General features: G+C 43.7%; 1 pseudogene; it reads right to left on the bottom strand.

Moving 5' to 3' along the window:
• Window positions 1-224: 224 nt before the first annotated feature.
• On the bottom strand, window positions 225-6,968 carry LOC144668483 (large ribosomal subunit protein uL1 pseudogene; annotated as a pseudogene).
• Window positions 6,969-9,039: the final 2,071 nt, after the last annotated feature.

The raw sequence follows: 9,039 nt of genomic DNA, 5'->3' as shown, positions 1-9,039 counted from the left end.
TGTCTTATTAGCTGGTGTCATTGTTATAATTCACTCCTTTGTCCTACACTCCAAATAGACAGGACCACTGTTTTTAATTAAACAAGTGATGTTAAGCCAGTTTATTCTCCTGCAGGGCAATAACATAAAAAGTACAGCAGGTATTGTAATGGTTACGATGCTCCAATAGCAACTAGTTCAGTAATATCTTTCAGCAAAGAGAATCTGACATCCCTTACCCAGTCTTTTTTTTGCTGTAAAACATTTTATTTAAAATATACAACAGCACCGAGCACTCAGTAGAGGCGCTGAGGCTTGCCCATGTTGCTCTTGCTGTATAGGGCACGCACATTCTGCCAGTTCTTCTTCAGCAGTGAAACCAGGAAGTTGATGACCAGATGAATGCTGTAGACTAGTTCCTCTTCAGTCATTTTAATGTGGACTACTGCAACTGCCAAGCACAGCACCTTTTTCATCTGGAACTTGATGGCCGATTTGACTTCATCCACTTTGGTTAGCATGTCCTCATTGTGAGTGAGGAGAGAGGGGAATTTGCCAGCCTTGTTCAGACCTGGACCCAGAATACGAGGAATCTGCTTAATAAGGGACTCCGAGGCAAGGAAAGCAACGTACTTCTTTGCGAACTTCTTGACCATCTTCTTGTTTTTGCTCAGCTTCTTCAGAACTTCAATGTCCATGTGAAGGAGGTCAGCAGCTCTTCCTCATCACAGTGCTGCTGGTCTCCAAGCACGCATATGGAAAACTTAGGCTGAGGGACACTCTTTAGCCTGACAGTGCCAGAGAAACGCTTGTCCTTCTGAGGGTCGTAGTTCTTCAGACTGATCTGCAGCTCCACAGTCTCCAGGAACTTGTGAGGCTTCTGTTGGGATCTCTGGAGGACTTCATGGACAGCTTCGTACAGGGTATCGCGAGAGACTTTTGCTGCTCATTGTGTCAGTGACTTGCTGCGCATGTCTCCAGCTCTTAATGCCCAGTGATCAAGATAGCTGTAGATGATCACTGAAACTTAAAACTGGACTGGCCTGTCTGCAATGAAAATCCTGAGGCAATCCTGGGCCAGAGTCCTTCTATGTAGCATCTGGAGGCTGATGCATAATTTGGGACAGCTGTCCCACAAACTAGTCAAGCAAGAGCCTGACATAGTCAACACTCACTTAATAATAACTCTACGTCAACATCACAAACTCTTCCATCACCATTCCTGGGTGGGAGGACAGTAGTATGTCATGGGTGGGATTAGCTTTGGGAATCCTCAGTGTTGTTTCTGGACTACATGAAGTATTCAGGTCAAACAAGGTGAAGGAACCCTCCTACTGATCATCACCTGTCACTCATTGTAAATCAGTGCTCCTTCATGTTGAACATTATTTGGAGGAAGCTGAGGAAAGCAAAGGCACAGAATGTACTTCGACGGGGGGCTTCAATGTACAACACTACCTATGGTTTGGTAGCACCGGCATTGACCAAACTGGCTAAAGGAAATAGTTGCCTGGCCCTGCTTCAGGTGGTAAGGGTACCAACCCAAAGAAGTGACCTAATTGACCTCATCTTCACCAATCTACCTTTTGCAGGCACACTTGTACATGATAGCAAAGGAAGAAATCACCATCACAGTGTTTATAAATACAAAAACATCATCTCCATCTTGAAGACATTGTTATTGTGCAGCATGGTGGTACCACTATGCCACATGGGATAGACTAAAGTCCATCTACCAATCCAAAACTGGGCATCCATGAGACATAGTGCCCATCTGTAATAGTATAATTATATATCACCATAATGTAACAGAGGCCTCACTTCATTACCTTGAAGACAAAGTCTCCTAACCATCTACAAAGCTAAAGTCAGCTATGTGATAGCATATACTCTCCTTGACTGGATGGGTGCAGCGGTAACAACACTGAAAAACTTGACACCATCCAGGACAAAGCAATCTGCTTGATAGGTGCCTCTGCTACCAGGCTCAACAATCCCCTATATCACTGATGCACTGTGGCTGCAGTATGGATGATTTATAGGATGAACTGTAGAAAGCAATCAATGTTGCAGCAACAGCGCTTCCCTCCCCTTTAACCACCAGCAAGTATAAGAGCAGCATTGGCATGGTGTTATGATCATGTCCAGTTGATTGGGAGTTGGACACTTTACTTTTAAAAAGCAACATGGAATATTGACACTGTACCTTCACAAAATAGACTCTGCAGAGCTAGGTGACTTCTTCTGTGGTTTCTGAACAGGCAGAGATACACCTGTCTGAACATATCTCTGGCACATTATTTAAAATGCAAATAGCCTGCCCAGGTGCAGATTGATTACCCCTCACCATTTCAATGGAGGGATTTAAAATGACAATGACTGCCAGCCCCATGAAGATGGAATTTTGAATAAAATCATCCAGGAGGATAATCATAACTGGAATACCAAACATTCTCCCGTTGTGTGACAATTACATCAGCTTCAACCCATTGTATGGGCAATAGCATACATCGAGACTGACATCACATGACTGAAACTGGCTAGAGAGAGCCAATACCAATTTAACCCACAAGGGCTGCTCAACAAGCTAGTCTGAGATACGAAGGCTAGAGGGAAACCATCTCCCATCTAGCACAAGGGAGGATCCTGCCTCAAAACTCACCTTAGGCAGAGAAGAGGGGCTTATTTCTTTTTACCTGCATGATTATATTTCTTCATTACAAAGATTGGGCACAATTTTGTCTCAAACAGCCAGAAACCTCCAATCTCCATTGTCTCCAGTGAGTCAAGAGAAAATCCCTCAGGCCTGCAACGTTTCAACCACCACCTTAAGGGCTGTATAAACAAGTGACCTGTTTCCTTTTTGCTCTGTTAGTAATCTCAGTGCATGTTACATCTTTAGAAATCAACTTTCCTTGTGAGAGTGTCTGTGTTTGCGTAGTGTTTGTCACATTTACATTTCGGGAGTTGTGAAAAATAAACATTTATCCTTCCTTTCAACTTATAATTACAGGAAAGCCTGTCCGTGTCTGTCCTGTAAAGTGACAGCACTCAAGGGGATTAAAACACTCCTTCACTAAAGTACACCCTATTGCAGTCAGCTGAAAGGGGAGAAAAGTGGGGAAATTATCCCACATCTCTACCCGTCCACCATACATGGGAACACTGTCCACTATTCCTTCACCATCACTGGGTCAATATTCTGGAATTCCTTACCTTATACCATCACCACAAGGGGTGAAGCAGTTCCATGCATAGGACCAACGCCAGCTTGGGTGATCAGTGATACACAATAAATGCTAGCCTTGACAATATTGCCCATAACCTGGAAAAAATAAAAAGAATAATTATATTTCTTCATTACAAAGGTTGGGCACAATTTTGTCTCAAACAGCCAGAAACCTCCAATCTCCAATGTCTCCAGTGAGTCAAAAAAAAATCCCTCAGGCCTGCAACGTTTCAACCACCACCTTAAGGACTGTATAAACAAGTGGCCCCAATCTCACACCCTCCAGGTTTCATATACGATATAACAGAATCTACCCAAACTATTTGATCTCCTGTGCTAATGCAATCTTTCTCCACCCGCCTCCCTCCTCTCTCCTCCCAAAAGGTAAATCAAGACTCCACAGTATCCATCGACCATTGCATTGTCGACAACGTCTACATGACATTTCCCATGATTCTGGTAGCTCAGAAACCATCATACCCTATACAGCATTCAATCGTCTCCATCTCAATTAACACTGTGACCCTCAATCCTGTTTCTAGCCAGGTATACAACGTAAGCAAAGGGTAGAAGACTGTGTCCATGACTTTGTGGTAGTGGGGAGGAGACAAAACTCTTGTAATTTTGATGCTTGTTAATATTCTCATAATGTCCACTTCATTATGTAAATCTAGGTTAGATCACTTACTTTTTCCTCTACCTTATTGGGCCCAGTAGGTAGATTCAGATTTTGCACTGTTTGCTATGTTCAAAAGTGGGCATTTAAAGAAAGGCTGTGGGCATGGACAGAACACTCTGTTTGCTTGTCTAACTCAATTAAAGGGTGGCTGTGTATGCACCTCAAGTGCCATAACCTGCAGGGCCATGGACCAAATGCTGGAAAGCGGGGTTAGGCTGGGTGGCTTGTTTTTTGTCCAGTGCAGACATGATGGGCCAAGTGGCCTCTTTCTGTGCCATAAACTTTCCAAGATTCTAAGATAACTGGGTTGGTTTTATTATGTAGTACTGAAGTAAACATTGAGGACATTGTGTGTCGCACTTTGTACGGCAACTTAGGGGAGACTGTAAACTCACCTTTCCCTTTGGTTTTCTGTTCTTTGTTTTATTGCCCCATCTTGTTCCAGAGTCACACACCTTCCCCCAGCCAAGAGAATAGGCTGGCGATCTACCTCGAGGTTTCTCCAAAACCAGCCCTTTGGATCCAAGAGACCGACTCAGCGACCACGTTGGCCTGAATGTCTGTCTGTCATTGGGTGGAATGCCCTGTCAGCATTGGCTCAGTGATCATGCCCTCGTCCCGAGTCAGAAAATTGTGGGTTCAACACTCTCAGGGCTTGAGCATACAACCTTTTGTCGATTGTCGTAAAAACCCCATCTGGTTCACTAATGTCCTTTCGGGAAGGAAATCTGCTCTCCTTACCTGGCCTGGCCTAGGTGTGACTCCAGACCCATAGCAATGCGGTTGTCTCTTAAATGCCCTCCGAACAAGGGCAATTAGGGATGGGCAAAAAATGTTGGCCTAGCCAGCGGCGCCCACTTTCCATGAACGAATAAAAAAAACGTAACCTAGTACTGAAGAAGTGCTGCTTTGTCAAAGTGCCATCGTTTGGACAAGACCTGCTGTGTTGACTGGCCTTTCGCGTGGATGCAAAAGATTCTATGGCACGACTGAAAGGAGAACAGGGAGCTCTTCTGGTGTCCTAACAAATATTTATCCTTCAACCAACACCAACAGAAACAAATTAACTGGCCATTTACCTCACAAGTGTTTGTGGGATTTTGCTGTGCACAAATAGGTGGCCGCATTTCCCTCCATTAAAGCTGCTACTCCATGTCAAAAAGTACTTCATTGGCTGCGAAGAATATTGAGGGTGTGCAGTCAGTTGTATGAACTTTGAGTCATTGTTCCACTATGCTCTGAATCTCAATAATGAGTCTAGCCTTTACCATCACTTGAAAACTGGTTAAAAATGAGTGTTGATTTTAACATTTTATGCTCTCTGATGTGTTTTAAGTAAATTTTCTTTCAGTAATGTACAAAAATACCAATGTGGGAATGTGTTTTAACATAGATTCCGTGTCCAATGAAGCTGAATTAACACCACTGAAGCATCTTGTATTCACGACCGTTCCTCACGTTGATGTGAATCCAGCTCCCTCGCACTTTCCAGTAACTCCTCCGAGCCAGAATCCTGTAAATTGTTGACAACATCTTTGCTGATAATCCAGCTTCCTATCCTCTATAAATTCACCATTGGAGCTGCTGAGTGCAACTTTATTGAAAGGAAATGTCAACTCCTCGTCTGATTGCCTCTGCTCCCTCTGAAATTCTGCCAAAGTAATCTCTTAGAGCATCGATGAGTTCTCCTTTCCATCCCCCTCCATCCAGACGGTGCATTTCTACAGCTACCCTGAAGGAAGATGGCTTTGTTGGCTCGCTTTCTCAATCCAACTCCTAATTTCATAGATTTTGTTAAAGCTGCATTACTCCATTCTTTCAAACATTTTGAGTTTTGCGTTAGCTGAATAAGTCAGGTTTATTAGATGGGATTCTAGGAATTTTATTCTGTGTTTTGGGCATCACATTCTACAATTCCTCAATTTTTTGGTGAAAACAATGACCTTTTCAATGTCACAAAATGTGGTTCATCCCCGCTAAATTCGTCAGATCTGTCACTCTTGGTCCTCCAATAAGACATCTCACTTTAATATCCTTAAATCTTTATAATATCAGTGGCCCTTACAAGGTGAAGTTCTGTATTCCTGTCTTGTGCCATCACTTGAACCTCCTTTGCATACAGTTGAGGCAGAACCCACTGCATCTTTTAACGGAAGAGTAGGTATACGCATTTGCCGTAGATAACCCAGGATATGGGGGCAGTGGATTGGGATTTGGACTGCGCTACCAAAGATTCAGTGGGATGAATGAGCTTCTTCTATGCTGTAAACTTTTATGATCCTGTGGTCCAATCCATCTTCCCTTCTCCTTGGAAATATATTTGAGTCCTCTCTACCTCACGGTTCAGTTCTTTGTCCTTCCAAAGGACTGCCCCATTGCTGTTAAATTCATAGGAATGGTTAATAATTGATGAATAATAAATAAATAATAAAAATCAAATAAATATATAACAATAAATAAATAATAAAACTTCACAGGAACTGTTAATAATTATTGACCTACCCACTACTTTAAAAGTGCGAACCTAGCTAAGTTTGTCAAGGGGAGGCAGTGGTGTAGTGGTGTTGTCAATGGGCTAGTAATCCAGAGACACAGGGTAATGTCCTGAGGACCCAGGTTCAAATCCCACCATGGTGTATGGTGAAATTTGAAGTGAATTAAAAAGTAAAACCTGGAATTCAAAGTCTAATAATGACCAGGAAACCATTGTTGTAATAACCCATCTGGTTCACTGATGTTTCCTTTAGAGAAGGAAGCCTGTTGACTCTTAAATGCTCTACCAAGCCACTCAGTTCTCAAGAGCAATTAGGGAGAGGCATCAAATACTGGCCTAGCCAGCAATGCCCACATCCCATCAATAAAAAAAGTGTGGTTTCAATATGACCATTCCACCTGTGATCTTGAATCCTGTTACACACTTCAGGATCTTTGTTCTTCAACACTTTGGTGATTCATTTCTGTTGTCTTGGGCTCTCCAATACAAATGTGTGGGGCCATGCACTTTTAAAACAAGTTACCATCGTGCTGCCTCTCATCAAAGTTATTTTCATGTCTGTCTAATGTGCTTCCAAACTGGGTCATCTTTGCTTTAATTTAAAGGCTTATTCTCTAGGCCTTTTTCTGTTCCCTTGGAAGTTCCCTAGGGATGTTTTTTTCTCCTCCATTACTAAAATGGCCTTCAAGAACTTCTCTTCCCTCTTTTGGGCCCCAACACCTCCTTCACCTTCAGTAGTCCTTAACTAGGGTTGCCAAATGTGATTAAGTGTATTCCTGGAGGTTTCATCACATGACCTGCCCCCACGCTTCAGCCATTAGTCGGCCAACACATCCATCCTTGTACTGCCCTCCTACACCAATTGGAAAGCAAGAAGACTCATTACCCAATTGGATGATGCTTGACTGTCAACCAAACAGCCCTTTTCCCCCCAATTCTCAATATTGGTAAAGAGAAATATTCAAATAAAATGACAAAAAAACTGTCTTTTTTAATGTCCCAATTATTTTTCTCCAGGATTGCGCACAGCAGTGTCCCGGAGATTGATTTTCAATCCCTGGAGACTCCAGGCCAGTCCTGGAGGGTTGGTAACCCTATCCTTAACACTGCAAGTCCTAACCAAAATTTGAATATGGCTTCCATATCAGGGAGTTTTTCCCAAAGTCCTTGTGATACTTCAGGATACAAAAAATAAACTTGTAATTGCTCAACTTTAGCCTCGAACCTCTCAACCCCAATCCCTCTCTCCTGCCTTTTTTAAATCGCTAATTTTGTGATCAATGCTTCCCATAGGCCTAGATTTTTCCTATGGCGGGTAGGCTGGGCGGGGGCAGGCGCGGAGCTGATCACCGCCCGTGATTGACTGCGTGCCGTCATTTTACGCGGGTGGGCTAATTAAAGCCTGCCCAGCGTAACGCGCGGCTGGTAGCGCTGTGCGGGCGGGGGGGAGGAGGGAGAGTCGGGAAAGAGAGCAGCGATCTTCCTGAGGCACAGCGCTGCCTCAGGGAGGGTGAATAAATAATGAAACAGTTCAATAAATGATGTAAAAATTTATTTAAACATGTTCCCCCATGTGACAGTGCCACATGAGTTGGGACATGTTTGTAAGGGTGGGAAATTTTATTTATTTATTTTATAAAAGCTTCAGGAAACCTCACCCCGCCCGTGGATGAGGTTTCCTGAAAAACGCAAAGGTTATTTGGGCTTTTCGCCTGCCGCCAACCTTAAGGTTGGACGGGCAGCGTTCTTACGCACTTTAATTAACCCCTTAATGGCATTAATAGGCCGTTAACATTTCGGTGGGCCGACTGTGGCGCGCGCCCGCCGAACGAAATATCGCGATGACGCGCGATGACGTCAGGGCGCGTCATTTTACGCGTCGGTGTGTTGGGCCCACCCCCTCTGCACGCCGACTGGAAGATTCTGCCCTTAGTTTTTTTTTAGCATTCAGATTGGCCTCACCACTTCCTCATTTACCGGGAGAATCTAGGGCCCTTGATGAATTGACCGAGCGAATTAAGTGAACGTTGCATAACACCCCCCACAAGAGATGAACAACCTCTCACGTCAGGACCCACTTTCCATTCAACACCCTCCCCTAAAGAATTTTTCAGGTTTCTACCGATGAAACATTAATCTGGAAGATTGTGCAGGGATGGGTAAGGAAGAGTTCAAATTAGACAGATAGGACATGGGAGTGGATGGGGGTGGCATGAAAGCGTTTTTTTTAAAAAAGGGGTGAAAGGTTATCCGGGGTAGGCAGGGATATGAGGTTAAAATCAGATCAGCCCCGATCTTATCGAATGGCGGCGCAGGCTTGAGGGGCCGAGTGGCCTACTCCTGTTCCTAATTCAGATGTAATTGAAAAAATCGGGTTAAAGGGCCAGAGTCAAACAGATCAGGAAAGGAGGCAAACAATGAATAGGAGGTGAGGTTATACCAAAACTTGGGCACAGAAATATCTGTTGAGCAAGAGGACACTGTGTTATGAGTCTACAACACAGATTGGAGTAAATAGTGTCAGCTATTTTGACCTAACTTCACTGGCAGTCAGTCAATAATTAATCACCTGACACTAAGACCCTTGGGCACTTGACTGCTCTGCTAACTCTGATTGGCCCCAGCACTTGTTGCAATGTCCTTGAAAATGCATTGCGC

Source organism: Cetorhinus maximus, chromosome 27 (genome assembly GCF_964194155.1).
Source record: "Cetorhinus maximus chromosome 27, sCetMax3.hap1.1, whole genome shotgun sequence".
Classification (NCBI taxonomy): domain Eukaryota; kingdom Metazoa; phylum Chordata; class Chondrichthyes; order Lamniformes; family Cetorhinidae; genus Cetorhinus; species Cetorhinus maximus.
The sequence above is the reverse complement of the archived record's forward strand: the minus strand, read 5'-3'. Positions and strand labels throughout refer to the sequence as shown.